Source organism: Thalassophryne amazonica, chromosome 7 (genome assembly GCF_902500255.1).
Source record: "Thalassophryne amazonica chromosome 7, fThaAma1.1, whole genome shotgun sequence".
NCBI classification, from domain to species: Eukaryota; Metazoa; Chordata; class Actinopteri; order Batrachoidiformes; family Batrachoididae; genus Thalassophryne; species Thalassophryne amazonica.
In genome coordinates, this window is record NC_047109.1 from 102,068,745 (window position 1) to 102,085,736 (window position 16,992).

Genomic DNA, 16,992 nt, shown 5'->3' on the forward strand with positions numbered 1-16,992 from the left:
ACATAACACAGAAATAACATAAAAACAATATTTAGCCGAGACACAGTTATTGGGATATTTGTAGCCTGCGTGCTCTGTGTATGCCTGATCCTCTCAGATCTCAGAAGCTATGATAGGTCCTGGTTAGTGTTTGGATGGGATACCTATTTGGAAGACCAGAGACTGTGTCTGGTTCTCCAGGTGAAACTGAATTTCTGTCAGGAAGGGCATCTTGTGTAAAACTTGTGCCAAATCCCAATATGGATCTGTACTGGATCCAATGTGGTTGCGCCAAACAAAAAAGGGCAGAAGAAGGAGAAATAACAATTATTGGTCTATTTGACTAATTGTTGGATGCAGACATTTTGGCAACAATAACAACCTCTCTACACATTTGTGTAGCCACCTGGGAGCTTCTTCTAACAATTTGCTAAGAGTTCTAGCACATGTAAGTTCGCATGCTTTCAGTTAATTTGTACAACGCCAAAGCACAACTTAAGTCACCTCAAGGCACTCCACAAGTGTAAAGTTGAACCTTACCCACCCCAGTGCCATATTAGCAACAATAGTAAAGAAAAACTCCCTCCGTTTTTTTTGTTTGTTTGTTTTGTTTTGGGTTTTTTTGATGAGAGGAAGAAACCTCAAGCAGACCAGATTCAGTAGGGTGACCATCTACCTTTCCCATTTTACCAATAACAAATAAAAGAAGACATAACAAGGAAATGTCAGACAGACAAATACAGAATTGTTGCAGCGAAGCAAACCATATAGAGTCCACGTGTTGCAACAATGTCCATCCGTACAGCAAAGAACAAACTCCCAGCAAGTGGAATACACATCACAAGCCAGTGTACCAGCACATCTATCACAGTAGGAACATTCTCATTAGGTTGTCCTCAGAGACCCACTACTCTGGATTTCCAGTGTAGTTTGGTCATAATTGGAACAGTATCTATTAGTTGTCCATGTGGACTTGCAGTAATCACAGGTGATTAGTTAAGGCTGGTGATTTCTAGCTTTTGAGTGGGAGAGTTGGAAAACATGCAGGGCAGGTATCTCCAGGTGCAGGGTTAATGAACCCTGATCTAAATGTTTTCAGTGGGATTTATAATCAGGACTTATTGCTGCTGGCTAGTTTAAAACAGACCAACCTTTTTTTAGTGTAGCTGGATGGTTGCTTCAGGATGTCCCACTGAAAGACCCACAACCTTCACCTCAGTCCTGGAGTTCTGACACTGGGTAACATATTTCTCTTAAAAATGTCTTTGTAATCTGATTTCATAATTCATTTGATACATTCAGTGCCTCCAGTACCAGAGGCAACAAAGAGGATCTACAGTGTGACAGAACCTTCACTTTGTGTTTTTCTCATGGGCTTCATTTCATCTCCTATAAGAAAACTGATGCACTGCCTTCCTCTACTTTGATTTCTTCTGTAGAGTATTATTTCTGAAAGAGTCTGACTGATGTGTGATAGGTTTTGCAAACAGTCTTCCTTTGTGTTCCTTTCTTTCAATAATGTTTTTTTATGAAATAAACCCACCAACTGTTATTGCTTAATTCAGGTCATGAGAATATTGGCAATTAAGAACAGGTGATGGTATTTCCTCTTCCCTGAACCAAGTGTTGGCAGAGGACATAGTCAAGAGCACCATATGTATGTACATAGGTTTAAACATTCTGTAAGGCTTTTGGGTCCAAACTACCCCCATGTTTTGCTTCAGCTCATGAAAAACAATCAAAATAACAAAACGTCCTCTGCAATTAACAGGGCAAGCAAAGATCATTGGATTCAGTCAATGATTCTATAGCCATGTCCCAATTCAGGGGCTGCAACCTTCTTGGGCTACATCCTATGATGATCTGGCCATCTGACACCACAAAGGCAAAGCCAACCAATGTGTAATGAGACTATCAAGCCCACTGACCATTTTGCTATTGCATGATTAGGTTTGTCTGCCCCTATCCCCTGTTGCCAGGAACATTGACAGCTGCATATGAAAAGCTAGCATAGTGGAAGTAACCCTTAGGGCCCTGTCCCACTGGCGTTTAGGAGGATTTGCGCATGAAATGAGGAGACAAAAGCTGAGTGTCCGCACCAAAGGTGGGCGGAAATCAATCAGTTCAATCAGTTTTATTTATATAGCGCCAAATCACAACAAACAGTTGCCCCAAGGCGCTTTATATTGTAAGGCAAGGCCATACAATAATTACGTAAAAACCCCAACGGTCAAAATGACCCCCTGTGAGCAAGCACTTGGCGACAGTGGGAAGGAAAAACTCCTTTTTAACAGGAAGAAACCTCCAGCAGAACCAGGCTCAGGGAGGGGCAGTCTTCTGCTGGGACTGGTTGTCCCGGGGTGGATCAGCGAATACATGAGGAAGAAAAGTGGATATAACAGGGAACAGAAGCGAAGGCGACCACGGAGGCGCCCCCATGAGGGGCACAGCGGCCGTGATGCACTAGCTTCATCCATGCCCACTCTGTCTGCATGCGCGACATACCATTTGCGACCGTGATGTGGCTGTGCTGGGCACGCGTCATATCTGTTTTGCACGCTGTCCCGGTCCACTGCCAAGCCGCGCCAACCCGTCGGTTGCAGATATCAGAGGATGACAGGGGATACGCGGTGCGTTGGTTGTGTATGTCCTGCGTATGTCTTCAGTATGTGTTCAGGCAGTGATGCGGATCTCATCCGCAGCAGGATTTTTGAGCCGCTCAAAAATCCTGGCTGCGGACATGCGTGCCTCTGCAGATGATCACGGACGTGTTCGGATGGCGGCCGACTCATACAGGAATGTTACACGGTTTTTGCGGTTGTCTGGCGGATGTGGGCCACTTTTGTGCGCATTCCATCCACAAATCCTCCTAAACGCCAGTGGGACAGAGCCCTTAGTATGGGTTGCCGCAGACTTTACCCGAGCGCCCTCTGGTGGCTGTTTCCGGCTGATGAAAACATTGCCGAACGCAATACAAATACAATTTGGTCACTTCTCAAAGGGGTCAAACTCATCAATAAAGTCAATTTAATCTACAATGGTTCATTTCAGCTCAGCTTGGAGTATAAATCTCACGTTCAAGGCAATGAGAGCCATCAGCTGGCTGTTAATTTAAATTTTTCAATTTATTTTCATTTATATAGTGCCACATCACAACAGAGTTGCCTCAAAGCTCTTCACACAGGCAAGGTATAACCTTACCAACCCCCAGAGCAACAGTGGTAGGGAAAAACTCCCTCTGAGGAAGAAACCTCAAGCAGACCAGACTCAAAGGGGTGACCCTCTGCTTGGGCCATGCTACAAACATAATTTACAGAACAATTCTCTGACAAATATACAAGAAATGCTATTGGCGCACAGGACAGGAGGATCGCCAACACGAATACAACTCCCATCTCTGGATGGAGCTGCACCTTAAACAGAGAGAAAGAACAGAATCAGGCATCAGAAAGACAAAAAATACTGTATAATTTGCCAGCATTAAACAACAAGAAAAACAGAGAAATACTAAGGTGATAACCAGCCACTAGCCCTAAACTTCACTAAAAGACCCAGAATTTAGGTAAAGTTGAGGCCGCAGCCCGCTCCAATTACTAATAAATGAATTAAAAGAGTAAAAGGCGTAAAACAAAACTGTACCAGTATGCTAGCCATATGAAAGGGAAAATAAGTGCGTCTTAAGTCTGGACTTGAAAATCTCCACAGTATCTGACTGTTTTATTGACACAGTGAGATCATTCCACAGAACAGGGGCACGATAAGAGAAAGCACTGTGACCCGCAGACTTCTTATTCACCTTAGGGACACAAAGTAGTCCTGCACCCTGAGAACGTAAAGCCTGGGCCGGTACGTAAGGTTTAATTAGGTCAGCTAGGTAGGGATGTGCCAGTCCATGAATAATTTTATAGGTTAGTAGCAGAACCTTAAAATCTGATCTCACTGGGACAGGAAGCCAGTGAAGGGATGCCAAAATGGGTGTAATGTGGTCAACTTTCTGCTTCGTGTCAAAAGTCTGGCTGCAGCATTTTGAACCAATTGGAGACCCCTAATGCTAGACTGCAGTAAACCAGAAAATAGAACATTGCAGTAGTCCAATCTAGAAGAGATAAATGCATGGATCAGGGTCTCAGCATCAGCCATAGACAGGATGGGACGAATCTTCGCTATATTTCGCAGGTGAAAGAAAGCAGTCCTAGTAATATTTCTAATGTGGAGGCCAAAGGACAACGAAGGATCAAAAATTACCCCAAGGTTCCTCACTTTGTCAGTGTGATGTATGACACACGAGCCGAGGCTGAACGTTAACTGGTCAAATTGATGCCTCTCACTGGAACAAGAACCATCATTTCAGTCTTATCAGAGTTTAAAAGTAGGAAGTTTCTAGACATCCAACTTCTCACTGCTGCAAGGCAATCTTCTAAGGATTTTATGTAAACGAGATTACCAGCAGTTATCGGCATGTATAACTGAGTATCATCTGCATAGCAGTGAAAGGTAATCCCAAAATGCTGCAATATGTGCCCAAGGGGTGCTATATAAAGGGAGAAAAGCAGGGGGCCTAAGACAGACCCCTGTCGAACCCCAAATTTCATGTCACTAAGGTTAGAGGTAGTGTTACTGTAAAAAAACACAGTGAGAACGACTGGTCAAGTATGATGTCAGCCATGCAAGGGCACTCCCAGTAATCCCAAAATTATTTTCCAGCCTATCAAGTAGAATATGATGATCCACTGTATCAAATGCAGCACTGAGATCTAACAGCAACAGAACCGTAGTGGTGTCCGAATCCATTGTAAGCAGAAGATCATTCACCACTTTAGTGAGAGCCGTCTCTGTGGAATGATATTTTCTAAAAGCAGACTGAGATTATTCTCAGTAAGACAGTCCACGAGCTGCCGTGACACCACTTTTTCCAGAATTTTAGAGAAAATTATAGATTTGATATCGGCCGATAGTTTTTCAATACACTAGGGTCAGGGTTAGGCTTCTTAAGTAATGGTTTAATCACTGCAGATGTGAAACATTTAGGAACAGATCCAGAAGTTAAAGAAAGATTAATAATTTCCAGCACAGTCAGCCCAAGAGTGGGCCACAGGTTCTTAAACAGTTTTGTTGGTATAGGATCAAATAAACAGGTTGTGCTTTTTGTTGACATTACGAGTTTTGTCAGCATGCCTAGTGAGATACTATCAAATTCTGTAAATCTAGGTAATACCTCAGTAGTGGAGCCCACCTCAATAGCAGGGTGTAGTGGCTGGGTTAAGGCATGCCGGGATATGTTTAACCTGATGGCTTCTATTTTCTTCCCAAAGTAATCCAGGAAATCTTGTGCTGTAAAAGGAGAGCGAACTACAGGTGGTTGTCCATGCATAAGTGTTGCCACCGTGTCGAACAAGAACTTTGAGTTATGCTTGTTTTTGTTGATCAAATCAGAGTAGTAAGTCCACTTTGTAGGCAATAATGCATGCTTATAGTCTAAGATAGCATCACGCCATGCAAGGTGGAATACTTCTAATTTTGAACGACGCCATTTCCGTTCTAGACCTCTTGCTTTATGCTTGAGGTCACACAGATAATCACTGAACCAAGGTGACTGTGATTGGGGGGGAGCGCGGTTTTAACACAGGTTGTGCAATCATGTCAAGTGTAGTTTTGAGCACTGAGTTTAAACTATCCACAAGTCTGTCTACTGATTGGGTATTTGTCAAATGTGAAGCTAAGACATCAGGCAGTCTAGCTTCGAGTTCAGTCTTAGTTGAGGAGTTGATGCACCGCCGTAATGATATATAAGGTTGTTGTTCCACTAAACACGGCAGCGAAACTGTAAACTTAATAAGTGAGTGATCAGACACCACTGATGTAAGAGGCATGATGTCAATATTCGTGACAGCAATACCACGTGCGAGAACCAGATCCAGGGTATTTCCACTAATGTGCGTCGAATCCCGAATGCATTGCCGAAATCCTAATGCATCTACAATTTCCATAAATGATTTGCAGAGGGGATCAGAAGGCTTAAAGTTAAAGTTACCAATGATCAGAATGTTATCTACATTCTACATCTACAGGAGGCCTATATACAGGGACAAAGTAATACGACTGATTTTTATTCTTCTGACCTTGGCAATGTGTAATATCCTGAGCAGAGAGGAGAATCAGATGCTCAAACGAGTGATATTTGTAACCCCCAACAGCTAATAAGCTAAACCTAGATTTATAAATAAGAGCAACACCCCCGCCTTGTTTCACATCACTATGATGTGACTAAATGTATGTGCTGGTGGGCAGGCCTCATTTAAGGGGAGGACAGCTGTAGGTTTAAGCCAGGTTTTACATAGCCCAATCATATCTAAGTGATGATCAATAATTAGATCATTGATCAACAATGATTTTAAGGCCAGTGATCTTATGTTAATGAGACCCAGTCTAAGGACCTCAGTGGGGTTGACAGTTGAACTGTTTGGATTTATGGGTGGTTCCAGAGTAGCATATATAAAATGCCTAGAAGTAGGTTTAGGTTTGAGACATTCCACGCACGCTGTAGGTAGCAGACAAGAAATCTTTGCTATTGCTGGAACAACCACTGGGCCATCCTCAATTTCAACATCATCCCATATAGTAATGGGTATTAAGTTTGGAAAGCATATCCTTCTATGATTTTTATGGACACACTACGGAAGCAGGCCACAGTCTCAACTTGTTGAAATTCCCTCCTTGGCAAATAAACTGCACTATCACCATAGTGGATTTTCTGCACTAAATTCCCCGCTAATCAATCAATCAATCAATCAATTTTTTTATATAGCGCCAAATCACAACAAACAGTTGCCCCAAGGCGCTTTATATTGTAAGGCAAGGCCATACAATAATTATGTAAAACCCCAACGGTCAAAACGACCCCCTGTGAGCAAGCACTTGGCTACAGTGGGAAGGAAAAACTCCCTTTTAACAGGAAGAAACCTCCAGCAGAACCAGGCTCAGGGAGGGGCAGTCTTCTGCTGGGACTGGTTGGGGCTGAGGGAGAGAACCAGGAAAAGACATGCTGTGGAGGGGAGCAGAGATCGATCACTAATGATTAAATGCAGAGTGGTGCATACAGAGCAAAAAGAGAAAGAAACAGTGCATCATGGGAACCCCCCAGCAGTCTACGTCTATAGCAGCATAACTAAGGGATGGTTCAGGGTCACCTGATCCAGCCCTAACTATAAGCTTTAGCAAAAAGGAAAGTTTTAAGCCTAATCTTAAAAGTAGAGAGGGTGTCTGTCTCCCTGATCTGAATTGGGAGCTGGTTCCACAGGAGAGGAGCCTGAAAGCTGAAGGCTCTGCCTCCCATTCTACTCTTACAAACCCTAGGAACTACAAGTAAGCCTGCAGTCTGAGAGCGAAGCGCTCTATTGGGGTGATATGGTACTACGAGGTCCCTAAGATAAGATGGGACCTGATTATTCAAAACCTTATAAGTAAGAAGAAGAATTTTAAATTCTATTCTAGAATTAACAGGAAGCCAATGAAGAGAGGCCAATATGGGTGAGATATGCTCTCTCCTTGTAGTCTCCGTCAGTACTCTAGCTGCAGCATTTTGAATTAACTGAAGGCTTTTTAGGGAACTTTTAGGACAACCTGATAATAATGAATTACAATAGTCCAGCCTAGAGGAAATAAATGCATGAATTAGTTTTTCAGCATCACTCTGAGACAAGACCTTTCTGATTTTAGAGATATTGCGTAAATGCAAAAAAGCAGTCCTACATATTTGTTTAATATGCGCTTTGAATGACATATCCTGATCAAAAATGACTCCAAGATTTCTCACAGTATTACTAGAGGTCAGGGTAATGCCATCCAGAGTAAGGATCTGGTTAGACACCATGTTTCTAAGATTTGTGGGGCCAAGTACAATAACTTCAGTTTTATCTGAGTTTAAAAGCAGGAAATTAGAGGTCATCCATGTCTTTATGTCTGTAAGACAATCCTGCAGTTTAGCTAATTGGTGTGTGTCCTCTGGCTTCATGGATAGATAAAGCTGGGTATCATCTGCGTAACAATGAAATTTAAGCAATACCGTCTAATAATACTGCCTAAGGGAAGCATGTATAAAGTGAATAAAATTGGTCCTAGCACAGAACCTTGTGGAACTCCATAATTAACTTTAGTCTGTGAAGAAGATTCCCATTTACATGAACAAATTGTAATCTATTAGACAAAATGATTCAAACCACCGCAGCGCAGTGCCTTTAATACCTATGGCATGCTCTATCTCTGTAATAAAATTTTATGGTCAACAGTATCAAAAGCAGCACTGAGGTCTAACAGAACAAGCACAGAGATGAGTCCACTGTCCGAGGCCATAAGAAGATCATTTGTAACCTTCACTAATGCTGTTTCTGTACTATGATGAATTCTAAAACCTGACTGAAACTCTTCAAATAGGACCATTCCTCTGCAGATGATCAGTTAGCTGTTTTACAACTACCCTTTCAAGAATTTTTGAGAGAAAAGGAAGGTTGGAGATTGGCCTATAATTAGCTAAGATAGCTGGGTCAAGTGATGGCTTTTTAAGTAATGGTTTAATTACTGCCACCTTAAAAGCCTGTGGTACATAGCCAACTAACAAAGATAGATTGATCATATTTAAGATCGAAGCATTAAATAATGGTAGGGCTTCCTTGAGCAGCCTGGTAGGAATGGGGTCTAATAAACATGTTGATGGTTTGGATGAAGTAACTAATGAAAATAACTCAGACAGAACAATCGGAGAGAAAGAGTCTAACCAAATACCCGGCATCACTGAAAGCAGCCAAAGATAACGATATGTCTTTGGGATGGTTATGAGTAATTTTTTCTCTAATAGTTAAAATTTTGTTAGCAAAGAAAGTCATGAAGTCATTACTAGTTAAAGTTAATGGAATACTCAGCTCAATAGAGCTCTGACTCTTTGTCAGCCTGGCTACAGTGCTGAAAAGAAACCTGGGGTTGTTCTTATTTTCTTCAATTAGTGATGAGTAGAAAGATGTCCTAGCTTTAGGGAGGGCTTTTTTTATAGAGCAACAGACTCTTTTTCCAGGCTAAGTGAAGATCTTCTAAATTAGTGAGACGCCATTTCCTCTCCAACTTACGGGTTATCTGCTTTAAGCTACGAGTTTGTGAGTTATACCACGGAGTCAGACACTTCTGATTTAAAGCTCTCTTTTTCAGAGGAGCTACAGCATCCAAAGTTGTCTTCAATGAGGATGTAAAACTATTGACGAGATACTCTATCTCCCTTACAGTAGCTACTCTGCACTGTGTTGGTATATGGCATTAGAGAACATAAAGAAGGAATCATATCCTTAAACCTAGTTACAGCGCTTTCTGAAAGACTTCTAGTGTAATGAAACTTATTCCCCACTGCAGGGTAGTCCATCAGAGTAAATGTAAATGTTATTAAGAAATGATCAGACAGAAGGGAGTTTTCAGGGAATACTGTTAAGTCTTCTATTTCCATACCATAAGTCAGAACAAGATCTAAGATATGATTAAAGTGGTGGGTGGACTCATTTACTTTTTGAGCAAAGCCAATAGAGTCTAATAATAGATTAAATGCAGTTTTGAGGCTGTCATTCTCAGCATCTGTGTGGATGTTAAAATCGCCCACTATAATTATCTTATCTGAGCTAAGCACTAAGTCAGACAAAAGGTCTGAAAATTCACAGAGAAACTCACAGTAACGACCAGGTGGACGATAGATAATAACAAATAAAACTGGTTTTTGGGACTTCCAATTTGGATGGACAAGACTAAGAGACAAGCTTTCAAATGAATTAAAGCTCTGTCTGGGTTTTTGATTAATTAATAAGCTGGAATGGAAGATTGCTGCTAATCCTCCGCCCCGGCCCGTGCTACGAGCATTCTGACAGTTAGTGTGACTCGGGGGTGTTGACTCATTTAAACTAACATATTCATCCTGCTGTAACCAGGTTTCTGTAAGGCAGAATAAATCAATATGTTGATCAATTATTATATCATTTACTAACTTAGAAGAGAGAGACCTAATGTTTAACAGACCACATTTAACTGTTTTAGTCTGTGGTGCAGTTGAAGGTGCTATATTATTTTTTCTTTTTGAATTTTTATGCTTAAATAGATTTTTGCTGGTTATTGGTAGTCTGGGAGCATGCACCGTCTCTACGGGGATGGGGTAATGAGGGGATGGCAGGGGGAGAGAAGCTGCAGAGAGGTGTGTAAGACTACAACTCTGCCTCCTGGTCCCAACCCTGGATAGTCACGGTTTGGAGGATTTAAGAAAATTGGCCAGATTTCTAGAAATGAGAGCTGCTCCATCCAAAGTGGGATGGATGCCGTCTCTCCTAACAAGACCAGGTTTTCCCCAGAAGCTTTGCCAATTATCTATGAAGCCCACCTCATTTTTTGGACACCACTCAGACAGCCAGCAATTCAAGGAGAACATGCGGCTAAACATGTCACTCCCGGTCCGATTGGGAGGGGCCAGAGAAAACTACAGAGTCCGACATTGTTTTTGCAAAGTTACACACCGATTTAATGTTAATTTTAGTGACCTCCGATTGGCGTAACCGGGTGTCATTACTGCCGACGTGAATTACAATCTTACCAAATTTACGCTTAGCCTTAGCCAGCAGTTTCAAATTTCCTTCAATGTCGCCTGCTCTGGCCCCCGGAAGACAATTGACTATGGTTGCTGGTGTCGCTAACTTCACATTTCTCAAAAGAGAGTCGCCAATAACCAGAGTTTGATCCTCGGCGGGTGTGTCGTCGAGTGGGGAAAAACGGTTAGAGATGTGAACGGGTTGGCGGTGTACACGGGGCTTCTGTTTAGGGCTACGCTTCCTCCTCACAGTCACCCCGTCGGCCTGCTTTCCCGGCTGCTCGGGATCTGCCAGGGGGGAACTAACGGCGGCTAAGCTACCTTGGTCCGCACCGACTACAGGGGCCTGGCTAGCTGTAGAATTTTCCACGGTGCGGAGCCGAGTCTCCAATTCGCCCAGCCTGGCCTCCAAAGCTACGAATAAGCTACACTTATTACAAGTACCATTACTGCTAAAGGAGGCCGAGGAATAACTAAACATTTCACACCCAGAGCAGAAAAGTGCGGGAGAGACAGGAGAAGCCGCCATGCTAAATCGGCTAAGAGCTAGTAGCTACGCTAAGCTAGCGGATTCCTAAAAACACGCAAAGTGAATAATGTGTAAATAATTTAGAGGTGATTCAGCAGAAGGAGTGCTTTAGTTAAGGCACGTAAAGATTACACTGGGAAACAAATCGTAATCTAGATAACTAGATCAATCTAACTGCGCAGATTAAACAGCTAACAGATACAGGAAAAACACCGCTGTGCTCCGGAACAGGAAGTGATACAATACCGCAGTGAGAGCCAACCACCAGTAGAGGCAAGCTAATGGATTCCACATCCACATTTGTCATAAGCCTTGCAGGGTCTCTAATCACCTGCTCCGTGGCCTGCTGTAGATTCCTAATGTTACCCTCCCTGTAGAGCTCTATCTATGTTCGCAGATAAGATGGCGGCGCCTTCCCCAGTAGGGTGGAGGCCGTCCAGCATCAGCAGGCCGCAGCGGCCCCAGAACAAAGGCCAGTTATCAATAAAGCTAAAGCCTTGCTGTCTATAAAACTGTGCCAGCCACCTATTTAATGATGTCAGCCTGCTAAACACCTCATCAGTACCCCGGGAGGGGAGGGGGTCAGAGACTATTAATTGATGCCGACACATCTTTCTGGCAAGATCACAAGTCCTCTCTATGTCCCTTTTTGTGATCTCAGAGTGGTTCATCCTGATATCATTGGTGCCAACTTGAATAACTATGTGACTATATCTCATGTCATGCTCCGTCTGTCTTCCCTTCTGCAGCGTCAGCGCCCTAAGATGAGATGCAATGTTGGGAGCTCTGGCCCCAGGAATACATTTAACGTCAGCTGGCATCTGTAACCTGACTTTGCGGGTGATAGTATCCCCTATCCCCTAACTTGCTTCTAACAGTTTAGAAGCAAGTTAGAGACAAAACAAAACCAGCTGATTTCAAAAGACAATCAGCCCGAGCGTGTTTTCTTCCACGGCCAGTCGTGGAAGTATGAATTCTCGCCTTCGGATTCGTCACTTAGCCGTAAGTAATGTGTCTCCGCGCCATCCCATAGTCAGCATTTTTTAATACATTTGATAGTTTACTTATAAACATTACATATTTAAAATTGTACATATAGATCCCAGAATTGTCTGTTTTTGTTTGTTGTTAATTCATCAAACATTTTGTCAATGGTTTGCAATGACTCATACTTTGCAATGACTCCTTTTCTCGTCGGCCATCAGTTTCAGTCAATTTTGCTGCAGGCAGTCTGTTCAACTGCAAACATGCAGAATGACTCTGGTGAATTCGTGGATCTTTACGTCCCACGCAAATGAAGGTCAGGACTGGGGGATCCTACATGCCCAGATGGAACGTATCCTGCGGGCTATGTCCTCGACTCCTGGGGTTCTTGGTGTGTTGCATGCGTGGCACCTTTCTCCGTTGAGGACGTCAAGGATTTATTAATTTTTGGTCTCATGGTAGCAGGGCTGATACTTTTTGGCTTATGTGTTGCCCTGATCTACCGGAAAATTGGCAAGACGGCGGCATCAAGAACCACGGCCCCTCGCTTGTCTGTCATGATTAACGAGGTTGGCAAGGCAGTGCATTCTCAGACTGTGATGACTCTTGAACTCAGACACAAATTGGATCACATCTTGGAGCAGATGCGTGCCTTGCAGTTGAAGCTGAAGATTTCAGAGGCCAGTGAATATTCTTAATTCATAATTGGGAATAGTCTTAATTCATAATTGGGATTTGGTTGTGCAAGTGGAACTGTTAAAAAGTGATTTCACTGCTGCAACAATAACATTATCAAACTGAAGGTCAAATTGCCCGACTGTCTCCTCCTGAGGAATTTGTTTCGGCCTGGGGAACATTGGCTGTTTCTTATCTCACAAAGACAATAAACTGCTTTTCACAGGACTGAAGCATGTTCCATTCCCTCCCCCCACCCCCTCCTTCCCCCATCAACACCCACCCTTTCCGGCGCCTGCTTCTCATCATCCCATTTCCCTTCGGTGGGGGCGGTGCAGTTTTAGCTGCAAGCCTACCCCCCCCCCCCCCCCCCCCCCCGCCCCCAAGCTGATGTTGGTGACGCAACTTAGGGTTGCTGTGTGGCCTTCACCCACTTGCCTCAATTCAGATAACGGACTTCTTCAAACTTAGTGCACATAAACAATGTCAAATGTGTATGTGTTGCCTTTAATTCTGATGTGTGCCATTATTATGGTAAACAAGTAATAATTGTGGACTAATTGCTGTCTGAGGTAACTGGAGTGTAAATGTAATTTCTCCATTGTGAGATCAGTAAAGTATATATCTATCTATTTATACAACTGTTTGGGCCGTGAAGTACACAAGTGATGTGTCCTTCATCCTTTGTTTTTTCTGCCATAATTTTGGTTTATACATTTTATTTTGCATTATGCTTATTTTACATGGCATTAGCACTTTTATTTTAAAAATTCCCAGGTAGGAACTATTGTTTGTTTTGTTGGTTCCGCTGGTGCACCTGATGCACGTCTATGGTGAATAGCAAGCATGGCAAGAAAGGCCAATTTAAGTTAAACTAAGCTCGGAAAGTGCAGAAATATATAAGTAAGACCTCATTTTTGCCTCAGGGATTGGGTCAATCAGCAAGGTATGTTGTTTATGTTTTTCTGCAATTTTATGTCTTTATTTAGCATTTTGACTTATGCTGTTATATGTTTGTTTTAGTTCAACTGTTGGCATCGTATTGTGATCAAGGTGATATCAAGTACAACATTGTAAGCCACCAATAAAGTCTACTTCATGGCGTCAGTGAAAGAACTCTTTTTCTTTTCTTTTTTTTACATTAAGAAGAGGCAGAAGTAATACTTTGGGGAAGGAAGGCTGTATTCTTCACTTGCATTCCAAGGAGACTTCAAATTCGACAGCCTGCTTGTGACACTATGGAATATGTGCCTGAGGCATGCAGCCTTAGAAGGATGCAGCTCCTCAACTGACACACAGCGAATGGTCTGCAAAATTTCAATAAGGAATTCCATTCGTACTATTTCATATTCCAGCTCTGAGAGTTTTGGTTCTGACAGAAAAAAGTGAGAACCAGTGAACCTATTTTGTGCCACGTTGGCACTATTTAAACTGCACAATGACATAAACTACAGACAGGTCCATGAAATTGCTTGTGAAGCCTTGTAGAAGATTGCAGCATCCTGGTGGCAATTAAGGCTACGGATTCTTGTTTGGAATCAGTGAGCATATTTATAAATAAAGATGCTGACAGCAACGTGAAGGTCAGGAACAAATCTATATATACACACGAGTGCCTGCAGTGCAACAACACAACACCGATACTGGCATCAATACCACATGGAAACTTTGAACAAATGTCACACATTTCTCCTGCCTTTCATGCTTGAGCCATTTCAGGGTTCCAGTGAGCTGCTCGTGTTCCTATCATAAGTACTCCAGATGTGCATTTGTAAGATCAGCCTCAAAAAAGCAGCCAAATGCAAAATGATACATTAGAAGCAATAGAGATTAAAAAAAAAAAAAAAAAACTGTGTGGCTGAATATGTCAAGTTAACTTAACCCTGCACACTGAATGTCAGGACTGAAGCACGCTAACAGATTACGCTGCTTCTTAATCACGTAATCCTGCATCAAAGGGTCATGAAGAAGCCTTTTCTGATGAAAGGAATAAGAATGAATGAAGAATAAATAGAGATGACTGTGGTAGCTGAAATGTGACATGAACACACACACACACACACACACAACTTATTTCCTACAACGTTGACAAGAAATTGTGATTATTTTTCTAAAATCACCTCTCATCACTTGGTGCAGATCTTCTATGACACAGACCTACACGTGCTTTGTGCACACGTCTGCTGCCTCTGAAGGTTGTTTTGAAGCATGTTTCACCCTGACAGGCACTATAGATCTATGTGCTCACAGGACCGATTCCCAAAGCCAGCATCACATTTTATGACAGCAGAGGCAGGAGGGTGATGTTGTGCATGTAGAGCAGCACACATAAAAACACACAATCAGTCATGTACATACAGCCAGCCACACAATTCTGTCTCTATTTGTAATTTTTATGTAAGTGTTGTGTTTTCTTATTTACTTTGGCTCAGATAATTTTAAGGTCAAACCCAAAACTGGAAATCTTGAATTACAGATTCTGATACTGATTGAAATATTGAAATAAAAATAAATAAATAAATTCTGGTTTGAAGCCTTGTTTGTTAGTGTATTGCCCAGTAAAGGACATCACAAAGACAACTTCCAATGATTACTCAATGATAAATGGATGTACAAGTCTGTTAAATACAACCACATATTTTCTATGGACCCACTCGTCAAACACACAAAAAATATGTAACACATGAAACACTTTGATGTTGTTGAAAGTGCATAGTGCATGTACATTTGGGGTGTGTCCAACTCCACTTTGCTTTACAGTTCATAAGCTGAGTAAAGGAGGGAGCAAAGTGTCAAAAGGCTTGAGCAAGAGGAGCAGTCATCCACCACAGCTCCCTGAGATGAAGCATTACAAAACATACTGCAACACCTCCTTAGGAGGAAGCAAACGTGTGTGTGTGTGTGTGTGTGTGTGTGTGTGTGTGTGTGTGTGTGTGTGTGTGTGTGTGTGTGTGTGTGTGTGTGTGTGTGTGTGTGTGTGTGTGTGTGTGTGTGTATAGTGGTTAAGGTTCCCATTTCAAGGCCACCCCTGCCCATTCTCCATGTAATGTGGTTTTGCGTCATGAAGGATCATCCGGTGTAAACTCTGTGCCAAATCAACACACAGATCCAACTCAGATCTGTGGTTTGATGCACTCATGCACACCCCTGTGGGTACTAACAGAGCATATGCATGTTGTGAAATGTGTATCAGGCATATTCGGATGTTGCGCTGTAACATTAACAGAAAAAACTTGGCCTATGACACACTACCATTTGACCACACCCCATTTTAAGACCAACACAGCCATGGGTGCACAGATAAGCGCAAGTACACTTGTTATTTAAAGAACAGGAGGCTGGGTGAGAAAACAACAACTGCATTGGTTATGTAGCGGGATGAAAGTCCCGGGTCCCAATTGAAAAGACGTTCCCGCTAGCTTGGCTAATGGGGGAGTTCCCCTTTGGCTGACCTGGTAGAGGAACGGTCTTTTGTGCAAGCCGCGTGGGTTCGATCCCCACCGTCGTCCCGGCCACGAAGGTCCTGCTGCTTCATTTAGAAAGTAGCAAAGGCATTGTACACTGCTTTGAAGCAAGTGGAAGATCAGGCCTCACATCACAATCAGCACTGAAAGAATTGTCATTTTTGCTTGTATAAGTACAGAAAATTGATAAATTGATTGTGATATTTGGAAAAAAAAATGTGTTCCATAATACTAAAATGATTGCTTGGACTGTGTTAACACAGCAATCACAAGATTACCAATTCCAGGGTGGACTGATCCAAGCCCAATTTTCCTCTCCCTTCCATTCAAAACTCAACAAATTGGGCCTAAAATATTCCAATCTGTCATTTCTTGAAATCGCTTTCCTGGAATAATACCTCATCTTAAAACATTTACTTCTTTCAGTGGGAATCAAATTCTCTTCACAAAAAACAGTGGTGCTGATAATGACAATCTGTCATGTGGTATAAATTTAATCAATTTGAGCTACTAGACTGACAGAAGAAGCCTTTTCAAAAGAGGCAGGAGATGATTCAGGAGGGTTGTTTTTTTTTCAATGTTCTTTTGGGGAATGCAGGTGGATGTCCTTGAAGTTTCAGTGGTCACACAGACAACAATGCTTTGTTTTATGTGCAGCACACTGTCCACAGAGTATTTGAAATAAAAGATAAACCTTTGAGAGCACAGAGAATGGATAAATGAATAAATAAAATAAATAAATCCCAGGTGTCTGTGCC

General features: G+C 42.3%; 1 protein-coding gene across 1 annotated transcript in view; it reads right to left on the reverse strand.

Annotated features, from left to right (window-relative positions):
* Window positions 1-16,992, reverse strand: part of LOC117514683 (doublecortin domain-containing protein 2-like) — a 93,027-nt gene that overhangs the window by 14,434 nt on the left and 61,601 nt on the right.